The sequence below is a fragment of the Anser anser genome, assembly GCF_964211835.1.
Source record: "Anser anser genome assembly, chromosome: 1".
NCBI classification, from domain to species: Eukaryota; Metazoa; Chordata; class Aves; order Anseriformes; family Anatidae; genus Anser; species Anser anser.
In genome coordinates, this window is record NC_139720.1 from 189740485 (window position 1) to 189761848 (window position 21364).

General features: G+C 54.4%; 1 long non-coding RNA gene across 2 annotated transcripts; it reads right to left on the minus strand.

Moving 5' to 3' along the window:
- Positions 1-11505: 11505 nt before the first annotated feature.
- LOC310904122 lies at positions 11506-19973 on the minus strand. 2 transcript variants are annotated; one of them, XR_014588050.1, is made up of 4 exons: positions 19321-19973; positions 19071-19207; positions 17084-17201; positions 11506-15198 (listed from the first exon to the last, which is right to left on the minus strand). It is a non-coding gene; the product is annotated as an uncharacterized lncRNA (long non-coding RNA). The 2 variants fall into 2 exon arrangements; XR_014588051.1 differs by having other exon boundaries at positions 11506-17201.
- Positions 19974-21364: the final 1391 nt, after the last annotated feature.

Sequence of the window (21364 nt, forward strand, 5' to 3'; positions counted from 1 at the left end):
GTGACCCTCCTCCAGCTGTGTGGCACATCCAGAGGCTTGGCGTTCTCGGGTGGTTTGGAAACTTGCTGCTGGTTTCCAGTCTGAATCTGATCCTGCTTGACTTGTATCCAGCTGATCTTGTGCTAATGCCGTCTCGTAACGAAGAGTTCTGCTCCCTGACGCTTACACTTACCCTACGTCCGTGGATGTATTTATAGAGTCGCCACGTAAAGCGACACCTTGTGCTTTGTTAGCACGAGCCCTTTCAGCCCTTTTTTGTAAGACAGATTCTCTTCAGCAGCCTTTCTTTCCACCTGCACCTGCTTGGGTTTTCTCTCACACAAGTCACGAGGAGGGTGCACAGTAAGCCACACGTGGCAAATGACCCAGCAAGGCAAGGAAAAATGAGGTTGCCACGGTGCCATGTTGTAATCAAGCAAATAAGAACAGCCAGGTCTCCCCGTCCTTCAGGCTGGGGCCAAGCTCGATCTCCTCCTGGGGAAGGTGACTGGAAACGTTGTGAGCTCCAAATGTGCTAAAAGGAAGACGACTGCTCTGCAAGGGGTTCACGGTTTATATGGCTTTGGTGGTTGAACCTTTGTTTCTTACAGCCGGTGAGTTCTGCTAGCTCGTGGTGAAACCAGTCCCCAGATTTGGGTTGCAGAAGGACTCAGAGCCACTCAAGATGAATAGTTGTGACCTCCACCTGGGGCATGCTGATTCAACAAGAAATCCCCCAGCTGCTGCAGAGCAATGGTTGTCCCCTCGCATCTCCCTGCAGCCCGCTGGGTTTTGGTCCCCGACCAGAGCTTTGAGGCTGATTCGGGAGATCGCTGGACACGTTTTGTGGCCAGCAGTAAGCAGATGGTTCATTCTCCCAAACTTATTTATTGCCAGGCTGCCTGTTCCCACCCCTCCTCTCCCCTGTGCTTTGCTGGAGCTGGATGTCCGCGGGATGGAAAGCTGTGAGCAGTTCTCGGTTAACCCTGGAGGAAAGCGCCCTGCGGCTAACCCACTGGCAGCCCCTGATGCACGACAAATTCCAGCCTTTTGGCTTTCTGCCCCGCTCTTCAGCAAGTCCAAGGTGGAAATTAAAGCTGGCCGCCAGCAGGGACACCCGGGCTGCCGAGTGAGCTGCTGGGGACGAAACAAAACCACGCGGTTTATGGACAGATCCCGTTTTTAAGGCCATGTTCGCAGAGCTTATAACCCCTTTGATTTAGGGTTCCTCAGGATGTGCCACGTTCATAGGTATTGACATTTCTTTCCGGACACAGAGGCTGCAGAGCACGAGAGCTCAGCTGGAAAGGTTTCAGAGCTGCACTGGGCTCTGAATTCTTGAAGACCACTTGACTCCTAAAGCTAATAGCGTCCTCCCGACTGTGCCCGTCTGCAAAAACATGTCCTTCAGGAGCAAGAAATCATCAGGGGAAGAACATAGTCTAGCTGCTTTTGAGATTTGTAAGCGCTTGAGGAAGTTTTAAGGGTGAGAAGTTGCTCTACATGCTCGGCACTTTCAGATTGTGCTCGGGGCAGCTCCGGCGTTTGGGGCTGGATGCAATTTCAGCACCCGAAGCGCTGCCTGCAGACATATATTAGCTGCGGGTGTGCTATGTCGTCTTCCAGACCTGCTCCTGATGATCTCTGTGATGATTTGGGCACTGCAACATTTTGTTGCCTTCTCCCAAACTGAAGATGTGAACTGATGGGCAGTACCCTTCCCCAAACTCCCGTGCCTTCCCAGGCTGTATCTGGGCAAGCTCACTGTGATTCCCCCGGGACCTCTGTCCCGAAGTGCAGCACTAGCACCCAAACTCACCTCCAACCCATCAGTCACTTTGCAATTTTGCTCCGAGAGTGAACACCCCTGTGATTAAAAAGTGAGTCTGATTCCTAATTCAGCTCTGAGCATTGGCTGCCTATTACTGCCTCGCCGTGTGCCTTTCTCGGACAAACTTTTTGGTGCCCCTTAGCATCCCGTATTTCCTCTCCTCACATGTACTTACGCACATCATCAAATCACTCCTCGGGTTTCTTTCTGACGAGTTACAGAGGCTGACCTCCAGAAGTCTCCCCTGTAAGTGGTTTTCCTCAGCTCTCAAGCCGGTTTTTTATGGCTCTTTTCTTCACCCGCTCCAATTTTGTGATGTCCTCCTTAAAATATGGGCACCTCAGCAGGATGGTGTCAGCCTGACCAAGGACGTACACGGAGATAAAATCACCCTCTATTCCTCTTCACAGTCCTCTTGCTTATACACAGAAGGACCAAATTAGTTCTTTCTGCTACAGCAGCCGGAAAAATAGGTCCCACGTTTGAGACCCGCGAGGCTAGATAGCGGCATTAAAAGAGAAAAATGGAGCCGACGTGAAAGCAGAATTACAAACCGGGGCGGCATTAATAGCACAGTGTGAGACTAGCCTGACCGCGTTAGTTGAAATAAAATGCTGAGAAAACACTTTCTTCCACTTCAGAGCCTGGTAGAGGCCGGTGCCCTGGCTGTTTGCTCTGGGCACCTCTGCGGCGGGCAGGCTCAGCACCACAGGGTGGGATGTGCCGGGTGGGCTGGGGAGTGCTGCGGGGTCGGGGTGCTCCTGCACTGCCTGGCAGAGACATTTCTTCCCAAAAAGAGCAGTCGGGCACTGGGACGGGTTGCCCACGGAGGTGGTGGGGTCACCGTCCCTGGGGGTGTTCAAGGAAAGAGAGGAAGAGAGGGCAAAGGAGATAGCTAATTTTGCCTACAGCAACCCAAGGGGAGGTAACAGGGAAGATGAAGCCAGACCCCTCCTGGAGGTGTGTGGTGAAAGGATGAGGCAGCACAGGAAACTTCAGATTGTGCTGGCACCACAAGGGCAGTCAGACACTGGCATGAGTTGCCCACAGAAGTGTCTCTGCCCTTGGATGCTTTCAAAGTCATCACGGCCCTGACCAGTTTGCTGAAACTGGGCCTGCTTTGAGCTGGAAAGGGACCGCGCCACGTCCAGAGGTCCTTTCCAACCTGCTATTCTGTGATTCTCTGACGTGTTTGAAGTAATCTGCAGCCGTGATCTTTCTGACTGCAGGCACCTCCCCGATGCTCTGACCTCTCCCCAAAATGGTGTCCATCGTTTTGTTTGCCGGTCCTACCTCCTGTGCTAGAGGAGGCTCCTGCCCCTTCTGCAAGCACATCTATCATGGCACATCTTCTGGGGGCAGCCTCATGAGACTTCAGAAAGGCCTTTCCTGCTCTTCAGAGAGAGAAGAGCACAAACTTGGGGAACAGTTCCCAAAGACAACATGTATTTTGGTCAAGAAAACAACTAATCTGGCTTATCAGTGCAATTGAGCTGAGAATAAAGCCATGAATATTGGGCTACGGCTAAAAAAAAAGATGTGTTCTGTCAGCATAAACCTGCTGGATATGGTTTTGTATTTGTGGAAAACTCAAAACAAGATCTTGGAGGATCCCTATGAGTGTATGGACAAAGCCCCGCTGTCTCACCCAGCGCTCCTAGCACTGACACCCACAGGCTCTCTTTCATTGCAAAACACCACTAGTGGAAAAGTGGGCTTGAGGTTGTCCATAAGAAACATGAAATCAAATTTAACGTGTAGATTTTGTTCCACCCTTGCAAGGCAAAGGTCTCCCTGTTCTTTAAGTATCTGATTATGCCCTTTCAGCCCAGCGTAATGTCATGTAGGATAAAACCTTTGGTTGCTTGTTCAGCATCTCACCTCTTTGTAAAAACAGGTTTTTTCTTGTTAGGTCTCAGGGGTTGAGGCAGTGTCCTCTGGTGATGAGACCGCTTGAAGGAGCACAAGTGCTGGTTCATCTGGTTCACCTACCAGTCCGCCCTCACCAAGTTTTCCTATTCCTTCACTTGCTGCCCCGAATTGCTGCCCGATAGCCCTTCAGCCCTGTGGCCCCTGCTCCGTTCCCGACCCATCCAGCTCCATCAGCAGCACCTCCATGGGTCTGGCGGCTCCTGATGCCCCGGGTCAGACAGGGACCGCTCACTGCCGGGGCCTGGGATCGGCTCCGGAGGCAGCATCTCAAAAGCGGAGCCTCGTGGAAAATCTCTCTCGGTGCTGCCATAGAAACTGAGCAGACTTCACAGCAACCTGTTGCTTTTCTCAGCTCCGGCGGCTCAGCGTCTGAAGTGACTTGACCTATGAGGACATTTGCATTAAGCATCACTTGATAGCTGCAGAAATGAGATTGAAGGAGAAAGACGAAGAGGAAAGCCCTGAATCTCTTGTGAGAGCTGTAGGGTGAGGAGGAGGCTGCAGAGAGGTGGGAGGCTTTGCTCTGGGGTGGGAAGCAAAGGGTCGGAGAGAGCAAGGAGAGATGGATGGCCAAAAGGAGCTCACCAGGGAGGTGGAAGAAAAGCCCTGGAAGAAAATACCTACACTTTTTTTTAATTATTATTATTATTTTTAATGATTTTTGCCTATTAGCAAAGGGCCTTTCTGTTGTTGTAATTCTTAAAGACACGACCATTTCCTTCTCCCATGGCCATAAAAAATGCCATCATTTAGGGTTTGGCATCTCAGGGGCAGTCCACCCCACATGGATGAGGCCAGGGAGCTGGCTGGCAGGGTGCAGGCGCAAGCCTGGTAGCTCCAAAGTGTGGATGCTGCTGGATTTTGGGCTCTCCCAGCAAGGTTGTTGGCGACACGGGAGCAACCTCCAGCCTTCGCTGCAGATCTTGCAGGCTGCTGCAATGGCTCGGCTTCCCCTGGGAGCAATCATAAAAGACTAAGTTGTCGTTCTCTGTGCTTAATGTGGTAGGAAATTAGATGAGGAGCTCAGCATTTAATTGCCAGGCTCAAGAAGCCAGATATTATCCACGAGCCCCGACGTCTTCCTGATGATATCTCGCAACCCCACGGCATACAGCGGCTGGTCGGGGTTCCTCCCCTCCTTCCTCCCGACACGTCCTGCTCGTAACGGGGCACGAAGCACTGGGGCCGTACAGGAGCTGAGGCCTGGCCCCTCATTTCTTGGCTGTCCTCGGTGACCCCGATAGGCAGGATGGGTTTTCTGAGTGGGCAAAGGTTAGGAGCAGGGTGCATGTTTTCCTAATAGTAACAGCACTTCTTAAAGAGTAAAAAGGTGACACTTCCTGTCATGCATAGCTTCAGCACAGGTTGCTCTTCCTCACAAAATAACCTCTTAAATGAAGGTGATGAGGTTTCAAACGAGATGGGCTATCAGGGCACGGAGCGGAGGGAGGGAAGAAGGAAGGAGGTGTGACCTGCTGGCCAGGCATGGCTCAGGGGTGGGGGGCAATGCTTGCCCCACAGCTGCGCCAGCACACCAAAATTACACCCCAAATAACCACGTTTTCCCTGCCAACATGCCCTGGTGACATCCACCCTGATGCTCCTGCTGTCTCGGGTGGCACACAAAAGCAAGAGGTGGGCCTGAAGGGGCCGGAGGTGAGCTGTGGGCAAAGGGCACCCGAACACGGGGCTCAGCAGGGAGCTGGCATCCACCCACCCGGCCAGGCCGTGTCAGCCCCAAATTGTGTGGCTGCACTCAGGGAGCCTACTGGGAAGGGTCTTTGTCCCGTAATAACTCCCAGAGCCTCCCCAGGGAGGGATGGGGAAGTTGTGGTCGGCCTGGACAGGCGCAGGGGAGCACTGAGGCCCAGCCCAGGGAATGCTGCCTGCCACGCCTGCGGTGTGAGCGGGGATGTTGTTGACAGGGTATCTGACAGGAAATTCCAATTTTTGGTCCATCATGAGCGTGTTTTCACTTGCTTTTGTAAAATACGATGTCAGACAACCATGAAGAATGATAATGTATATTTGCAGAGCTGGGTGCTGGATTTACCCCAGCACCACGGGTGCTGAGAGGGGCTGCTGGAAGGAGCAGGGCTGTGCCCTCGCACGAGGTAAGGAGCAATGCTTTGCCTTCAAACCCGGCAGGATCAGGCCCCTGCTGCTGCTGCAGTCACCGGGGAAGAGCAGCCAAAATGGACGGACGAAGGGAAAAGAGGGAGACTGCAAGATCCTCCCTCCCCGGCAGGTCTTCTCGTTCTCCCGTCCAAGAAGGGCTGAGCTGGGGCTGCCCCCTTTGAGACATCCCCCCAGCAGCAGGCTGTACCTCGTGGTTATTTCAGAGCCGAGCAGACAGGCAGGAGAAGTGCTCAAGCAGAAACCCACGGCATGCACCACAAAGCCGGATCCATGCGCTGCCAATTGCACAGTCGAGCAAACAGCCCTGGGGCACCGGTGACTCCACCGCCGCGTTTTCATGTCTGGGAAACGATTTCTGTTTATTGAGCGCTCGTTGTACACTTGAGAGCTAAAAAACTTCCTCTGCCCACCTTCTGCTGGAGGCGTATAACCGAGAGCGAGCTGTGGCTCGGGGGGAAGGAGCTTAAGGACCTGTGCATAAAGCCCCTATAAAAATGGGAAGGTCTCCAACTTGGGGCTTCGTGGCACGAAGAGAAAAGCTGGAGGAGTCGCTGGAAGGGAAATCAGGTGGATGGGATGATGCTGGGTCCTGGTGCGGGTCACGGCGGCCGTGCACCCACAGCTTGGCATTTCCAAGCGAGTCCTGGTGGGACCACCCCACACGCTGCCCTCGTCCAGAGGACGAGGAAGGGGGGGCTGAGGATGCCCCAGCTGAGCTCAGCGGGAGGGTCCTCAGTGCACCCACAACTGCTCGACACATGGGCTGCCACTGGAGATGTGCAGAGACCTCCTGCGACACCACGGTGAAAGCCCTCGGGTTTCACCATCTTCCAAACCTTGGGAACTGCTACAGAAACGCACGTCCCGGATTTTACTTTATCCCACTTCTTCGCTTCAGCCCAATGAGGTATAGGGGGGATAGGGCAGCCTCCTCTGCCTGGGGGTCGGACCCACTGCACAAGGGAAGGTAGAGAGTGCTTATTACTGATTTTTGTACATATAGGTGATTTATATAGATATAAAGGTCATTTTTAGCATGAGCAGCACAGACTTCATCCACGTAGACCTCAGCCCGTACCCAGCAGGGCCAGGACAAGGCCAGCATCCCTTCAGCCCCATCACCTGCTCGTGTGGATGCAGGGCTTCAGGAGGACATCCCCAGGGCCACATTAAGCCCCCAGCAGCAGACAGGACCACGCAGGGAGCCTGTCGCAGCCCCAGCGATGTGACAGACCCCAGCACTTCTGGATGGATGGATGGACGGATGGATGGATGGATGGATGGATGGGATGAGGAGCATCATCCCTGCTCTTTTCTGGCTGCAAAATTGTCCGCCTCACCTTCTCATGCAGCGTGCAAACAGCAGCTGCTTGCACACAATATTTCGTGCGTTAGGCAGGGTGGAGCTGCCCTCTGCTGTCTCTGCTCCGTACAGCTGCCCGCCTGTTTATTATTTAGGATATAAAGGGGCCGGCATGGGCACGCTCCTCTGCGGCCAACAGGGCTTTCTGGAAATGAGCCGGTCTTCCCTGCGTTGCGGCATCTTCTCGTGGAAGCGTGCAGAAATGGTGTTTTGGCTGCCTGGAGCTTCCCCAGGCTCACCACTGCTGTATGATGAAGGAGGAAATTAAATCAGAGCTGTAAGCACTGCTGCACCTGGATGGCACGGAGAGGACGGAGGGGCTCGGCTCGGGTGTCCCCAGATGCTGCTTCTGCTTTTGGGTGGTCCTGCTGGTGGTCCTGTGTCACCCCCAGGGCTTTTCTGCTGCTGGCAAGGGAGAGCTGGCTGAGGGGTGGTTTATTGGGCAATAAATCCCTTGAATAAAATTTTAAAAATGAATTTAAACAGTAGCTTTTAAAGCAAATCTCTTTTGTCATAAAGGAGGATTGGTGGTCACACGCTGGTGCATTTAGCAGGCAATGTGGGATTTCAGGTGACCAGAAAAGAAAGGAGAAGGCATAAGTTCCCTGAAGCTTACTCTGCGTCCCCGTTAGCAATTTTGGGGCGTGGGGGCTCCATGCAGCAGGACAACAACAGCTACAGGTCAGTGGTGTCACCACATGACAGCAGCGTGGTCAGCTCCTGCGGTCCCCGTGCAAGGCAGCCAGCTGAGACGTTGTGTGGGATCCTGACTGCTCATACACATCACTTGGATGCTGGGCCCCCAAGACCTGGCCTTCCGTTCCTTATGACCAAAAAAGCACGAGGAAGAAGTCCCAGCTCCATCTGGGGTTGTCCTTTTGCTTGTCACACCCACCCTACCCTGCTTTCCTCTTGTCCCACTCAATGCCACACCTGGAGCCGCCCGCAGAGCATCAGCAGCAAAAATTGGGGGTCCTGGGGGGCAGTCTGGGGGTGCTAACAGGGAATAAAAACTTTATTCCCATTGCTCCTCTTGGGACAAAACCAATGATTTGAAACCGAGCTGTCCCCACCCTGCTTTCTAATCCTTTGTGATTGACGGCTGTTTGGTTGGACAGCCGAGCCGCAAGTTTCAGGAATACTTTGGTGTTGTTTAAGGGAATGGGAAGAGTTTGTTGGGATGGTTTTGCTCTGGGGAACACAAGCACTGTTTTGGGTGGAGGAAGCCATAGCTCAGGTTGGTGTTTCACCCAGGGTCAACCAGCACAGAGCCCACAAGCGGCAGCTCTTCGGGGCAGAAACCTTTCGAGAAGAAAGACTTAGTGCCACCACCTGCCCAATGAGCCCCTAGAAGCTCCTGCTATAGCCTCTGGGGTGGGTTCCCAGCGGCAGAGACGAGGCAGGAGCCTGCACGGGGCTTGGTGTGATCATGGTCCTGTGTTTGGGATTTGCTGGGACCTGAGCCCATCGCTGAAGCTGGGCACGTGCTTGAAGGCTTCAACGCAGGGCTGTCCTCCTGAGACCCGGAGATCTGCGCCCCTCACCTCCAGCCCTCCAGCCCTCCCTGGCTTACAGGTACTCGGGGGATTAAAACTGACTTCCTGAAGGATGTATATCCACGTGGGTGTACATCCACCCAAACTGGCAGCGAGTGCTGCTGTGCTAGCATGCATTTTGGAAACCAGCCCTCCTGGTGGCTACGCTCCTCGTCTCGGAGATAGCCCTGCCTCTGGCACCATTCCCACCAGGACGGCTACATTGCGATAGCAGAAGCGATGGACAAGCAAACAAGGATGCCATCATCACAAATTTTTTTATCGCTCTCTTGTCCATAAAGGTGGATGTTGGCAGTGATCTCCCACCAGCCCCCCACGGGGAGCCCTGGCACACCTCGTGCCACACTTTCTAACCACGCCGACTTTTTCCCCCAGCTGCCCTCTTGCAAAAGCCTCTCTCTTTTGGCTCTTTGCTCACGCTAGCGGCGCCGCGTAATGCTGCAGAGCCCACTGTGTGCCTAATTACCCACACGGGCGCCTGCGCCAGTGTAGGAAATTAGAGGACAGACGGCACATGGCAGCTTCTAATTGCGGCGCCAGCCTGGGTGCCTGCGCTGGGTGCTTCTCATGCTGGGTGCCGGAGAGGACAGCCCTGGGGACAGGAGAATGGGAAGGGATGTGCTGTTCACCACCAGGGCTGGGTCTGTGGTGCTGTTATTTTAATTTTCTCATTTTTTGGTTAGTTTGTGCTGGGTGGGCACGTGCCTGAGTTTCATTGCTCCAGCACGGCCACCGCTGCACGTGGCCTGCGCCTCTCCGCTCAGCGCATCTGGGGGCTGAAAGTCCATCTCCCCCTGCTCATCATGAGCATCGCTGCCCAGAGGATGCTCAGGGGGAATTTTGCACCCCTGCTGCCCCCATCTGCGGGTACCAGGAGCCCCCAGGTGCCTGGCAGGGAGGCAGACAGCCCCCAGGGAGTTTCAATCCAGACTGATGGTGTCGGAAAATCTCCCCTCGGACACGCTCGGCGCGTCTTGCCGTGTCAGGGAGATTTTTTTCAGACATCCAGCCCGCATTTCTCCTTTCTGCATTTCAGCCCTAACGTTCCTTGCCGAAGCCCCGGGGGCAGTAAATAGGAGGCAGGTTAGCAGGAATGGCCCAGCAGCCGCGATGAGGTTTCTGCTCGGGACGGTCTCGCCGCCCCGTGCTGCTGCTGGCTGAGTCAGCATCCCCTTGGGACGCGCCATCTGTCTGCCGAGGTCTTCCCCCAGGATTTATTTTTAGTTCTTTCCAATCAGGACCAATTAGCTCCACACGCCCGCCTCTCAGTTTCTGCATTTCACCTGGGGCTGGCCGTAGGATTTTCAGGTCCGAGGAAAAGGCGAAGACCCTAGGTCCTTCCCAGCTCGAGCCCGTCCGTCCCTCAGTTACGGATGCGCCTCATGGTGTTGTGGTTTGCTGCAGCGTTTCTGAGTGTGGGAGTGTGGGCGGTGATGTATTCGTTTTGGCATCCAGCTCTCACAGCCACGGAAGTGCTTTCGGAGAGCTCAGTCCTACTTTCTGCTGTAACAGAGGCTCCGTCCTCTTTTTTTTTCCCAAGGATTCCTTTAGGACCCCTGTAGTTACTGCTTCCCAATCACTTTGTTTAATTTTTCCCCTCCTTTTAGCCTAGTTTGCAGTGCTACGAATTCCTGCTTGGCTCCTCCTCGTCCTTTCACCCTTCCCCTTTCCTACCTGCAGCGAGACGCTCGACGGGATGGCTGCTGGGAAGGTCTGCAGAGGCTTGGTGTTGGTATGACCCCCAAAATAAACCCCTAAAAAACCCTAATAAACCCCTAAAAGAGGGCTAGTATCCAGCTGGCCCCAGTTCATCCTGACCTTAGCTCAAAGTGCACTCAAAGAGCAATTCCCAATAGTGCAGGGTGGGGAACGGCCAGCCAGGTGCAGGAACACTGGGGGGGACTCGGGGCCACCCTGTGCTGGTGGCACCAGCAGTGAAACATCCTAAGGCTCTGTGGTGGTGGGAGCTGGCTCCTCGTTTTCCACAACACTAAGCATTTTTCTATCATTTCACACGTTTTGGGGGTGAGCTCAGGACCCGGTCCCACATCTAGCCTGACCTGCGGGTTGGTGGCACCAGCCTGGCCCGAGCCACCCTGCAACGCTCTGGGGGCTGGAGATGTCCTCACTTCTGTGGTGGAAGCAAGAGCTGGAAGCTGACAGTAACAACAGCCTTGAAGAGCCCCTGGGACTAATGTGAGTCCAAACCAAAGTTGAAGGAGTTTGCTTTCAGGAGGATGCCAACGCTTGCTCCTCTGCACTAACAATTTGCTTGGCTTGCCCGCCACGATGGCCCACGTGGCTCCAGCGCTGGTTTCCCCCCTCACTGCCAAGCCAACAAACTCTCTTTGAGGACAAAGGGAGCACCAAGGGGGGAGATTTGCCCCCTGAGCCTCTCCAACAAGCCTTTATTTGCTGCGCTGTGTCTGGCCCAATGGTCCCCCGGTGCTGTACCCCAGTGGCCCCTCTGCCATCAAGCCCTTTTATTGCACCCCAAGGCACACAGAACTCACCTGCGGTGCCATGCTGTGAGAAGGCAGCGCTGGCAGGCAATGACACAGCCCTCTTGTTATTTCAGATGCTCTGAACTGGAAAACCACAGGAAAAAAAAAAAAAACACAGCGCAATTACATCTAATGGCTGCGGGGCCACGGTGTGGGGCCCCAAGCCCAGGCCAGCTCTGGCACATGGGGAGGGGATGGGGATGGAGATGGGTTACGGGTGGGATGGGGTACGGACGGAGACTGGGATGGGGCTGGAGAGGCTTTGAAGAGGCGGAGGGGGCTCCAAGCACTCTGAAATGTCTTTTATACAATGTATTCCCTGCTATCGCAGGAGATTTTGACATGGCAGTGTGCTCTAGCACAGCCTAGCTTTGATTTTTTTCTTTTCTTTTTAATTTTTTAAACAGAGGTCTGAGATTTCTGAGATGCTGGAAGCTTCTTTGGGCCTGTGCTGTGCAGGGACATGTGAACATGCCCTCCCGGCGTCTTTGTTGCCCCTGAGTGTGTGCCCCCTGACGGACGCAGAGCCTTACAGGTCCTTGCCTTTGCCAGCGTGTTTCCAGCCTCCTCCCGTCGTGTTTATCACCTCTGGAAACACCCACAACACTTGAATCAGTCTGTTTGCCAGGTAATTGATGTTATCGGATGTGTGTGTGTGTGTCAGAAGGAATTTGTCCCCGGAGCAATTAGGCCGGTTGTCTGTCTTCCACGAGGTCTCTCCTGATTTATATGAATTGCAGTAAATATAGGCCTGGCCTCCCATTAGTCAGGCCGCGACTGGCCCGACCGGGGTGATGAAAACCCTGGGGTGTAATGAAATGAGTGAGCACCTTCTCGTGGGCGAGTTGCTATTTCTGCCACCCGCGTGTTGGCGGGGACGGTCACGCGTGGTCCTCCCCAGGTCCCGCGCGTGGTGGCTGCAGCGAGGTGTAAAGCGGCCTCACGGCACTCCTCAAGAGCGCAGGCATCACGTCCGTCCAAACCAGGCCTGTTTGGTTCAATCCTTCCTCAGTGCTGTCAGTGTCGGACACCCTGGAGCCCCCCAGCATTTTTCAGGGCAGGTTTCTCCTCCGTGGCAGGTTGCAGCCACGCGTTGTGAATTCCTCCTTGGCTGGCCGAAGATGTCCCCTCCTGCCATGGGGACAGGCAGGCACTCTGAGAGCCCTTGCTCTGCCATCCCAGCAGTTTCAAGGAATGGGAACCGACCAAAAATGAAACAGCACCAGAGGGCTTTGCCTGCCCGGGGCTGTGGGACAGCTCACGAGCACACGACGTCCCCCGTGCTCATCGTTTGCAGGGCAACCTCCGCCCAGCAGCAGCAGCGATGTTGACGGGACACCTCCTGTCCTGTCCTTAATGACTTCCTTCCTTCCTCCATCCCTGCCTCGTGTCCCCTGCCCACATCGCCAGCTCGTGATGCTCACGGGCATGCTGTGGTCACAGATGGGGCACGCAACCCGTGGCTGAGCCGTGGCACTAACCTACACGTGTGCCCCCGGCTTTGGTTTAAGCAGACCCAGCAGCTGTGACCATCGCTGGCATCACCGGTGGGCACGAATAACTTCCCGAGTCGAGGTGCCATCCTTACCCAGGATGAGGAATTGTAACGTGTCCGAGGGGATAAATCCCGGCCCTGGCCGAGGAAAACTGCAGGTGCCTTAGTGGATGTTGCTGCTGGGGGTGCTCTCGTATCTCAGTGCATCTGAAGATAATTTTGAGCATCCTAAAATGCCTAAGAGATGAGAGACTGCAGAAGTAAACATCGCAGGGAATATTCATGCCTCCTGTAGGTGGAGGCACAAGCAGGAGGTGACTACAGGGAGGGAAGCGACGAGGACCTAAAACGGTGGCTCCTGGGGCTTGCTCTGGGCTTGTCCAGAGGCGATGCTCTGATTTTCGTTTCCTGATTTCACATATTGCTCCCAGGTCCCGAGTCCTGTGCTGGGTGCTCCGGGGCAGGCTGGAGACAGGAGAGAAAATATGAGCATTTCTTACTGTGATGACTGAACGTGGGTATTTACTATTTGATATTTAATCAAAAAAAAATCATAAATGCAATTATAGTAATAATGACAAAGAGCAAACCCAAGTGGCGGAGCACAAGGAGACACCGAATGAGTCTGAAATTACTCAGGCTGCCAAAAATGAGAAAAATGCCAGCAGCGAGCGGAGCCCTGTCCCCACCCACCCTGCGCTGACACGTTTCGGCAGCCTCTAATCGCGCCGTGACGCACCGGGGCCGGGCGAGGACGTCCTGCAGCAGGGAGGTGGCAGGAGACACCAGCCTGGTGTCCCCTCCCCAGCCACCCCGGGGCTGTGTCTGGGACCTTCACCTCCTTCTCGCACCCACCTCCTGCTTTTGCTGTCTGCCCTCAGTGTGTGGCTTGATCGTGGGCATCCCAGGAGACCCCTGATCAGGTGTCATATTGATTATTTTCCTCCCGGGTGCTTCTTTAATGCTGTCACTGTGGGACCTGAGTGATCGGCAGCCACCAATGAAGCCATCCCCCTGCTGGGGGGAAAGGCTACGGGTGACCCCCATCACCCGAGCAGCGGTGCTCACCTCCGTCGGCCCCTCCGAAGCAGGGAGGAACACCGCGGCTTCTGCCCTGCCTCCGGCTCTCCCGCGGTGGTGATTTCGTGGCACGCCTCAGCAGCCCGTCAGTTTGGCAGGACGATTACAGGCTGCGTGATGACAGCTCCCAGCCCGGTGACGGGAGTCCTGCTGCACAGCCACTTTGCTTGCCGAGGGAGGACGGCCGCAGGCAGGTCGCGGGGACGCAGCTTTTCCAAAGGTAATGGGCGATGCCCCGCTGAAAGCCAGCGGACCTTATTTACCAGAGCCTCAGACCTGTTATTGAGTGCCTGGATGGGGACCCCGATATGATCCTGGGTGGAGATCCTGTGGGGCAGGCTGGGACACAAGCTGCCCCTCTGCTGCCATCACCACCAGGTCCTGCTGCATGACCAGAGCGTCCCCACCACCCCGCTGCCTGCTGTGAGGTTTTCCTGGCTAACGCACCCAACACACGTACTGAGAATCATATTGAGGTGCTGGAGACGTTGGGTGAACCCCCCTTGGTTCAAAAGCTCCCCGTGCCTTTAGGGGCGGAGTGCTCTCATGTCTCTCAGTAGCCTTGAGAAGACCCTTAAGAGCAGTTAAGGGGTATAAATATATACAGGACAAATATGGAATTTATTTATGATGGGGTCAGGTGAGTGGAAATGAAAGAAAACCACGCTGATACCTGCCTACACTTGGATCGGACTGGAGGAGCTGCCGTCACCCAGGGGCTCCAGCTGACCATCTTCTGGTGAGGGTCTCCCACTCACATGTCAGCCTGTAAATGTTCAACAACACATTAATCCAACATGAGGGGTCCTCACAGACAATCAGAAATGCTGTGGCCTCTCGATGCACAGCATCCACCGCAACCTCCCTCAGTCGGCTGCCATCGAAGCGTCGGAGGACCCTTTTGCTGGGCCGGTTCTCACGTGTGGGTGCAGCTCCACCAGGAAGACTGGCACTGTTCTCTATTTGCAGACGTCGAGGTGTTGCTGGGGCTGCCCTGAAACCAGGTGGGATGGCAACCGCCCACATCAGGACGGCAGAAGTCTTGGGGTGATGGACCTCAAACCCCGGGAGCTGGGGAGAGGGTGCCATGGGAAGCCATCTCACCTGGCCTTAAATGTACAAAAGATGAATGTAGGTGCTATGAACAGCTCGTGGATGCTCCAAGTGTCCCGTGTTGGACTTGTCAGGGGCTGCCGTGCCTTATGAAGTTATCCCCTCCATGGTCTTTGCTTTGGCCAGCCTGCGAGGCTGCATGGCAGTGTGAGAAAACAGAGAGGTGATGGTGGGAGGTGACCCTGGGGCAGTGCCAGCCTTGGAAACTGCAATATAAACAAAGCGATGATCAAAACAAGAAATGAAATCTAGAGGGATTTTCCTGCCCCGGGTCTGAGCAGGGGCTGAAAGGGGAAGCAGCCGCAGCTGGTGCTGCTGTCCCCGCTCTCAGGAGCAGCTGCGGGTTGTCCCCAGGGCCAAACGCCTCGGAAACGCTGCAGGAGCAGCCCGGCCCTCCTTCTATTCTGAAATCACCAGCTGAGAAAGAGCTTCTGCTGCTTCTGTGGGAAGCTTTTTCTACAGGGATGCACTCACACCTGCACCCTGCGCCCACCCCAGCCCTGCCTGGCCAGGACACGGCTCCTCTTTCTTGGCACGAAGCACGCCAACAAGAGGGACAGGGGATGAGGAGAACCATAGCATCACTAAGGTTGGACAAGACCTCCAAGATCATCTGGTCCAACCATCCCCCTGCCACCAATGCCACCCGCTAACCCATGTCCCCAAGCACCACGTCCAGCCTTCAGGAGGAAACCTCGCACAGCGCCTTCGGCCGGGGATGCAGAGTGCCACGACCTGCATCCGGCGTAGCGGGACGTAGCCCTGAGTTAGATCAGATAAGAGGCACATTTGGCTTCCACAGAGGCGTGGCAGCTTGCTGGGATCGTCTCTGCTCTCGGCCACCCATGCAAATATCTAAAAGCAGGCGGTCACGAGTGCTCTGCGTAGCCCTGAGGCGTTTCTTATTTGCTTAGCGGTAACAAACGCTCCTATCTGACCAGAAAACATCCCCCTCGACAGTTTTCTCTTTTCTAGCAGCAAACTTTCAGCTTTTCCCAGGGGCTTTGGAAAAGCTAATGCTGAAATCCCAGTTTTTGGGGGGTGCGGGGGGGGGGGGTGTTTTGGGGCCTGCCCCTGCACAGCGTGGTGCAGCTGCCCCCAGACGTTTCCATCTCTTTCCCAGTTTGGACCAGAGACATCGTCCCCAGCGCTCTCCTGACTCACCCGGCCATCCTGCCCTGCTCCCCAGCCACGGTGAGGACGTGAAAACCCTGCCACCAGACACCTCCGGCACGTAATCAGGCCTTCACAGCCGGGGTGCCACAGCCCTCGCCCCAAACGGATGGAGTCGGGGGATGCTGGGGTGACAGGGACCGTGCAGTGACACGGCAGCCGTACCCTCCCAAAAGTGGATGCTAGCACAAGTCAGATGCCTGGCGGGCTCCAAGGAGAGAGTCTGGCTTGCCAGCCTCTTCCCTCTATTCACAGCCTAGTAATAGATGCTAATCTGAGTTGTGTCTACTTGTAGTGGACCCGTTCCAGAATGGTAGGAGATGTGAGGAAGAAAGCGCCTCCGTTTTAATAATTAAAGAGGCTAGCTCAGCCAGGAGCTGCTGCTGTGCACCGGAGTCCAAAAACCTAAAAGAAACAGTGGCGGCCATCACCTGGAGCCTCTGCGGTGCATGAACGATAGAGCAGAAACATCTGCTCAGCATGAGAAGGTCAGGAAAGGCTGATAGCCCTCTTCCAAAACCAGGAAATTAAAAATGCCTGAGGGTCCCGGTGTCCCCTGGGTCACTCCAAACGGAGACTGTGCCGTGGGTGCCCTGCACCCTCCGGGATGTGCTGCGGGTGAGCCCTGCAGAGGGGGTGATGCTGACTCCCAGAGCTGGTTTTGCTTCCAGGACTGTGCAGCCAAATCACCTGGGAAAAAAAAAAAAATGACCTCAGCAGGTGCACTGGGCAGCAAACTCATTTCTTGCTGGCAGGTTCCTCAGGTGAATCTGGAACAACCCAGGAAGGATGAGTGGGGTGCAGTTTGTGCTTCAGGCAGGCAGGCATCTCGCCAGAGCTAGTGCATCATCCCTCTCTGTGGGCATCGCTGCCAGGCAGAGCGATAAATCTTTCAGCTGCGAGCGGACCGAAATTTACCTTCCTCCCTGCAGCCCTCGGTGACTGCTCCCAGCCTGGTTATCCAGCCGTGGAGCCTCTTCATCTTTGACCCAAACAAGACTGCTTGGTGTCCCGTCCTTTGATCTGCACACAAGATCTGGTGAAGGAAGATGGCATCTTACTTTGAGCCCATCTCAGCGTCAGCCACAACACCAGTCTCCATAAATCCAATTTTTTCCTGCTGCTGCTTCCCGTGGGGGGCCCAGGAGCTGGATACCCAGCACGTTTCCCTTTTGCCTGCAGAAACAAGTCCCTGAGCCTTAGCCATGCGTACCTGTGCACCTTCCTTCTCCTGCCACTTTCCTTACGCACTGGTGTTTTACTGAGCTCAGACGTTTGCTTGCACTCAATAATTAACTTCTGTGCCCTGAATCTGGTCTCACATCATCTCCCGGGGGGACCGGGGCAGCTGAACTCGGAGCTGGGGCCAGGAGGGAGGAGCGGTGTGTCGGGGTGAGTCACGGGGCTCCTCCGCTCTCCTTAGGTTTTAAAATAAGGCGGTGAGTAAGCTGTATAACACCCAGCTTAAAACACAACTCTGCAGCAAAAAAAAAAGAAGTAGATTGCAGGTCTGCTATACTATATAGCTTCTTCTGATTGCTGTTGTTGTGTGTGCCGTAATCACTTAGTGTACGTGTCCGAGACAAGTGGGTAGTAAATGAAAATATTATGTCGGCTCCCCGCGCGTACTCTGTGAAAGGCAGGTGCGGGAGGGGGAGAGGTGGACAATTTCACTCCTCATTACCTGCCTAATGATCAATAAAGTCTCGTAAGATGCTGAGGCAATGCTCAGACAGAGCAAGTGGGCGGGCTGAGAGGGTTTTTCCATTGCAATGGGATTTTGGAGAGCTGCCTGCCAGCGGGACTCGGTGCTCTCCTGTGAGCAAAGGCACGTCCCTGTGCCCAGGCTGCTGGGGCCAGGGGCTGGGCTGGAGCTGGTCGGCTCCTCCTGGGGGCTGCCAGTGCCACACGGAGACCTCCCAGGCACAGGTCGATATAGATTTAGGTATATAAATAGATACAGATGTATCCCTCACAGTGTGTGGATCCTGCACAGGTTTCTCCCCAGCGCATCGCTTTGGAGAGATGTGGGCTGCGTTCCCTTGGTGCTGGCTTTGTTCTCGATTTGGCAGGGGTAAAAATAGGAAAAGGGAAAGAAAAGGAGTGTGCGGGAACTGTCTCCCTTTGGCTGCGCATCCCCCTCACGCAGAGGCTGGAGGCGAACCCCGTGGTCCTGCCCGCAGCATCCCACAGCTCCTCTGGCGGCTCCCAGGGCCCCCACGGGCGCATCCTGGGGGTGAGGACACCAGCAGGGTTCCCTTCTCTTCATCGTGCAGGTGGCATCATCTGAGGTGACCCCTTTACAGGGATGAGATGCTGAAACCCTTCACTCCCCGCCCTGCTGTGACTCACGGACTCCTGCTCAGCCGTATCCATTTCAACATGGGTTGCTGGACCCATTCCTCGGGGAGATGTCCCCTCGGTGGGTCCCTTGGTCCTTCTGTGCCCTCCAGCATCCCCCCCAGGAGCCCTGCCCAGCTCGCAGAGCAGCGCGTGGCTGTGACAATGCTCCTGGAGCTGGCACCATGCCCACAGCACGGGGACGGGGCACAGACATCCTTCTGGAATTGCCCTCACAGCGACCCATCCAAACCTGGGATGGTGCTGCGACCCGGCCAGGCAATCTCGTTGCTATTTTTGCCTGACTGAGGCAGCATCCTTATCTGGATCTGCGCTGCAGGATGTCACATGAACACGGCTTGTCGCCGTGATAGCTCTCTTCCTTCCTAATCTCTCGTCACCGCTGATGGCCACATCAGGAGAGCGACTCCCTTCCTGCGATGGAGAAGGGCCATACCTGAAGGATTAGTTTCAGGCATCCCGTGGGAGATGTACCCTGGCAGACCCGAGTCGCCCCTTTTACACCAGCCCTGTCGCACCCCGTGGGCTCCCCAGCATCACTCACAAGAGATGCCCGGGCTCCCCGTTCAGCTTTCTCTGCTTCCCTTCAGGAGGTTCAGTGCCCGGCATCACTGGGGGGCTGCAGAAGCTGGCAGCTGGTCTGTGGGACAGTCGCAGCAGGTGCTGACGAAACCGTCAGCCCTGGTGAAACAATTAGGAAGGCCAGTTATAACACCAAAAATGTGGTCCCGAGCATCTCGCAGTCTGCAGTATTTTTAGAGCTCCATGTTGAGAGAGAGCAGCGGGCTCCTTACCACCAGCTGACCGTCTCCGACCTTCCCAGCTCGAAAGCCTGATGCGAGCAGCATGCAGATGGCACACACCAGGCGTGGCTGCCGCCGCGCCTGGGGGTGGGGAAAACCACTGCTGGTGGGATGGAGAGGATTCCCTCGGCTTGCAGGAAGGCAGACGGGGCTCTGGGATCTCCTCCAGCGAATCAGAAATGCCACAGCCCCATGGGACAAGGAGCTTATCTAGAATAAACACAGCCTCCTGCTGGGAAATGGATTTTTAGAAGCTCCTGCACAGGCTCTGCTTCCGTACGGCAAAGCAAATTTGGTATGGGTGCAGCGAGGGAGGCAGGAGCTGCGTGTGTGAGCTTGGAGACTCTTAAGTGAAAAAAAAGGGAAAATTTTGTGTTAGGTTTAAAATAAACAACACTCAGCTATATTTTGCAGTTTTTGTTATTCCCAGGCAAAACCAGCAGCAGACTCATCAGACTGAATCATTTCAGAGCTGTAGTCAAGACTGCTGCTTTACTTTTTATTGCCGTCAAAAATGAAACAGAAACAACACATTTACTCTTCTTTGTGCTTTTGCAGTAATTTTTTTCATGTGAATAATGAAACTGTAGATCACAGAATAATTTAATCTGGGGCTAGCTTCAAAGTCCAGCCCAGGCCTTGGGTTTTGTACTTCAGCCACCGAGTAGGCTCGTGCCGAAGGTGACCCACGTGTGGCCAGCCCTCATCTCCTCAACAAAGCTCCTAACAAACAGTGATGTGCTAGCCACAGAGTTTGGAGGAAAAAAAGCCATTTCTGGTAGAGCTGCTTCAATATTTGGCTTTTCAGGAAGCCTAAAGACTGCATTTACTTAGAATAAGATGAAGGGGATGACTTGGGAAATGAGAAAGAAGGAAGAGGACATAAGCTATTAAAGATATTCAGCCTCAGGGAAAGGTATGGAGAAATATTCACGGGAGGTATCAAGAAACTTCAGTTTGCAGTTGCACCAAGTATCTCCTAAGACTTAAGTGAAAAAAACACTGTTGGACCCATTACCTGGCATTGCTCTGGCGCTGCTGGAAACCCTTCGTTCCCATCCCATGCTCTCGGGGTGGCCAGACATATCCATCGTGGCTGCTGTTGTTTGGTCGATGCTGATACGAGGGCTTGTGGATGTATCAGTGTCACTGCTGGACTGCAGACAGTTGCCATAGAAATCGGGGACACGTAAATCTGACTTCAGCAACTGATAGCTTTTGTTTTTTTTTCCCTTTCTTTCTTTTCTTTCACACTAAATAAGGTTAATTGTGGAGCTAGACCTGGTTTCTGAGGAGCTGGGCTGCGAACCTGTGGCTGTCAAGCCGGTGGTTTTGGATGTGGCGCTGCAAGTGGCCTTGGGCATGCTTACAGAGAACGGAACCGGTGATGGAGAGAAGGTGGAGAAGGCTTTTGCTCAGCTGGGGCCTCGCAAGGCTCCTGGTTACACAGAGCAGAGGGGAGAGCAGACCCTGCTCTTACCAAGCACCACCTCTCCGCCCCCAAAATGCACGATCTTGTAACAGCAGAAATGTTTCTTCCACGTACTTTCACGGCAAATACTGTTTGTGCTCTATAGCTTGCTGTGACATGATCTGTAAGTATATCAATTCGGTTCTTCCTGTAGCGTGTGGATAAAAGCAATATAAGGCCTTATTCACCTCCAATAATACCGACTGCTTGCTCATGGTGTATGCCCAAACACTACCCTTTTTTAACCAATTATGCTGGTATTATTCTTGCTGCAGTTGTATTTACAATGTGCCTGCTTCTTTTGCTTTGAAAGAGCGAGATCAGGGCACAAATCATTGTACGGCAAGGAAATAGCTGCTAAAACGTTTTGCCAAAAACCATATCAGAAGCATTTCAGAAAATGCTGAAGTGTTCAGTGCTTAAAGCTTCCTGCACAGCCAGAACCATCCACCTGTGGTTTTTAAGATGCCCTCCCAAAATGGGGCTGCACCAGCACAGGGCTGTGCCTGGCCATGATGTCGAAACGTGAGACCCCATTGAGAGGGAAACCCCCAAGAAGAGGAA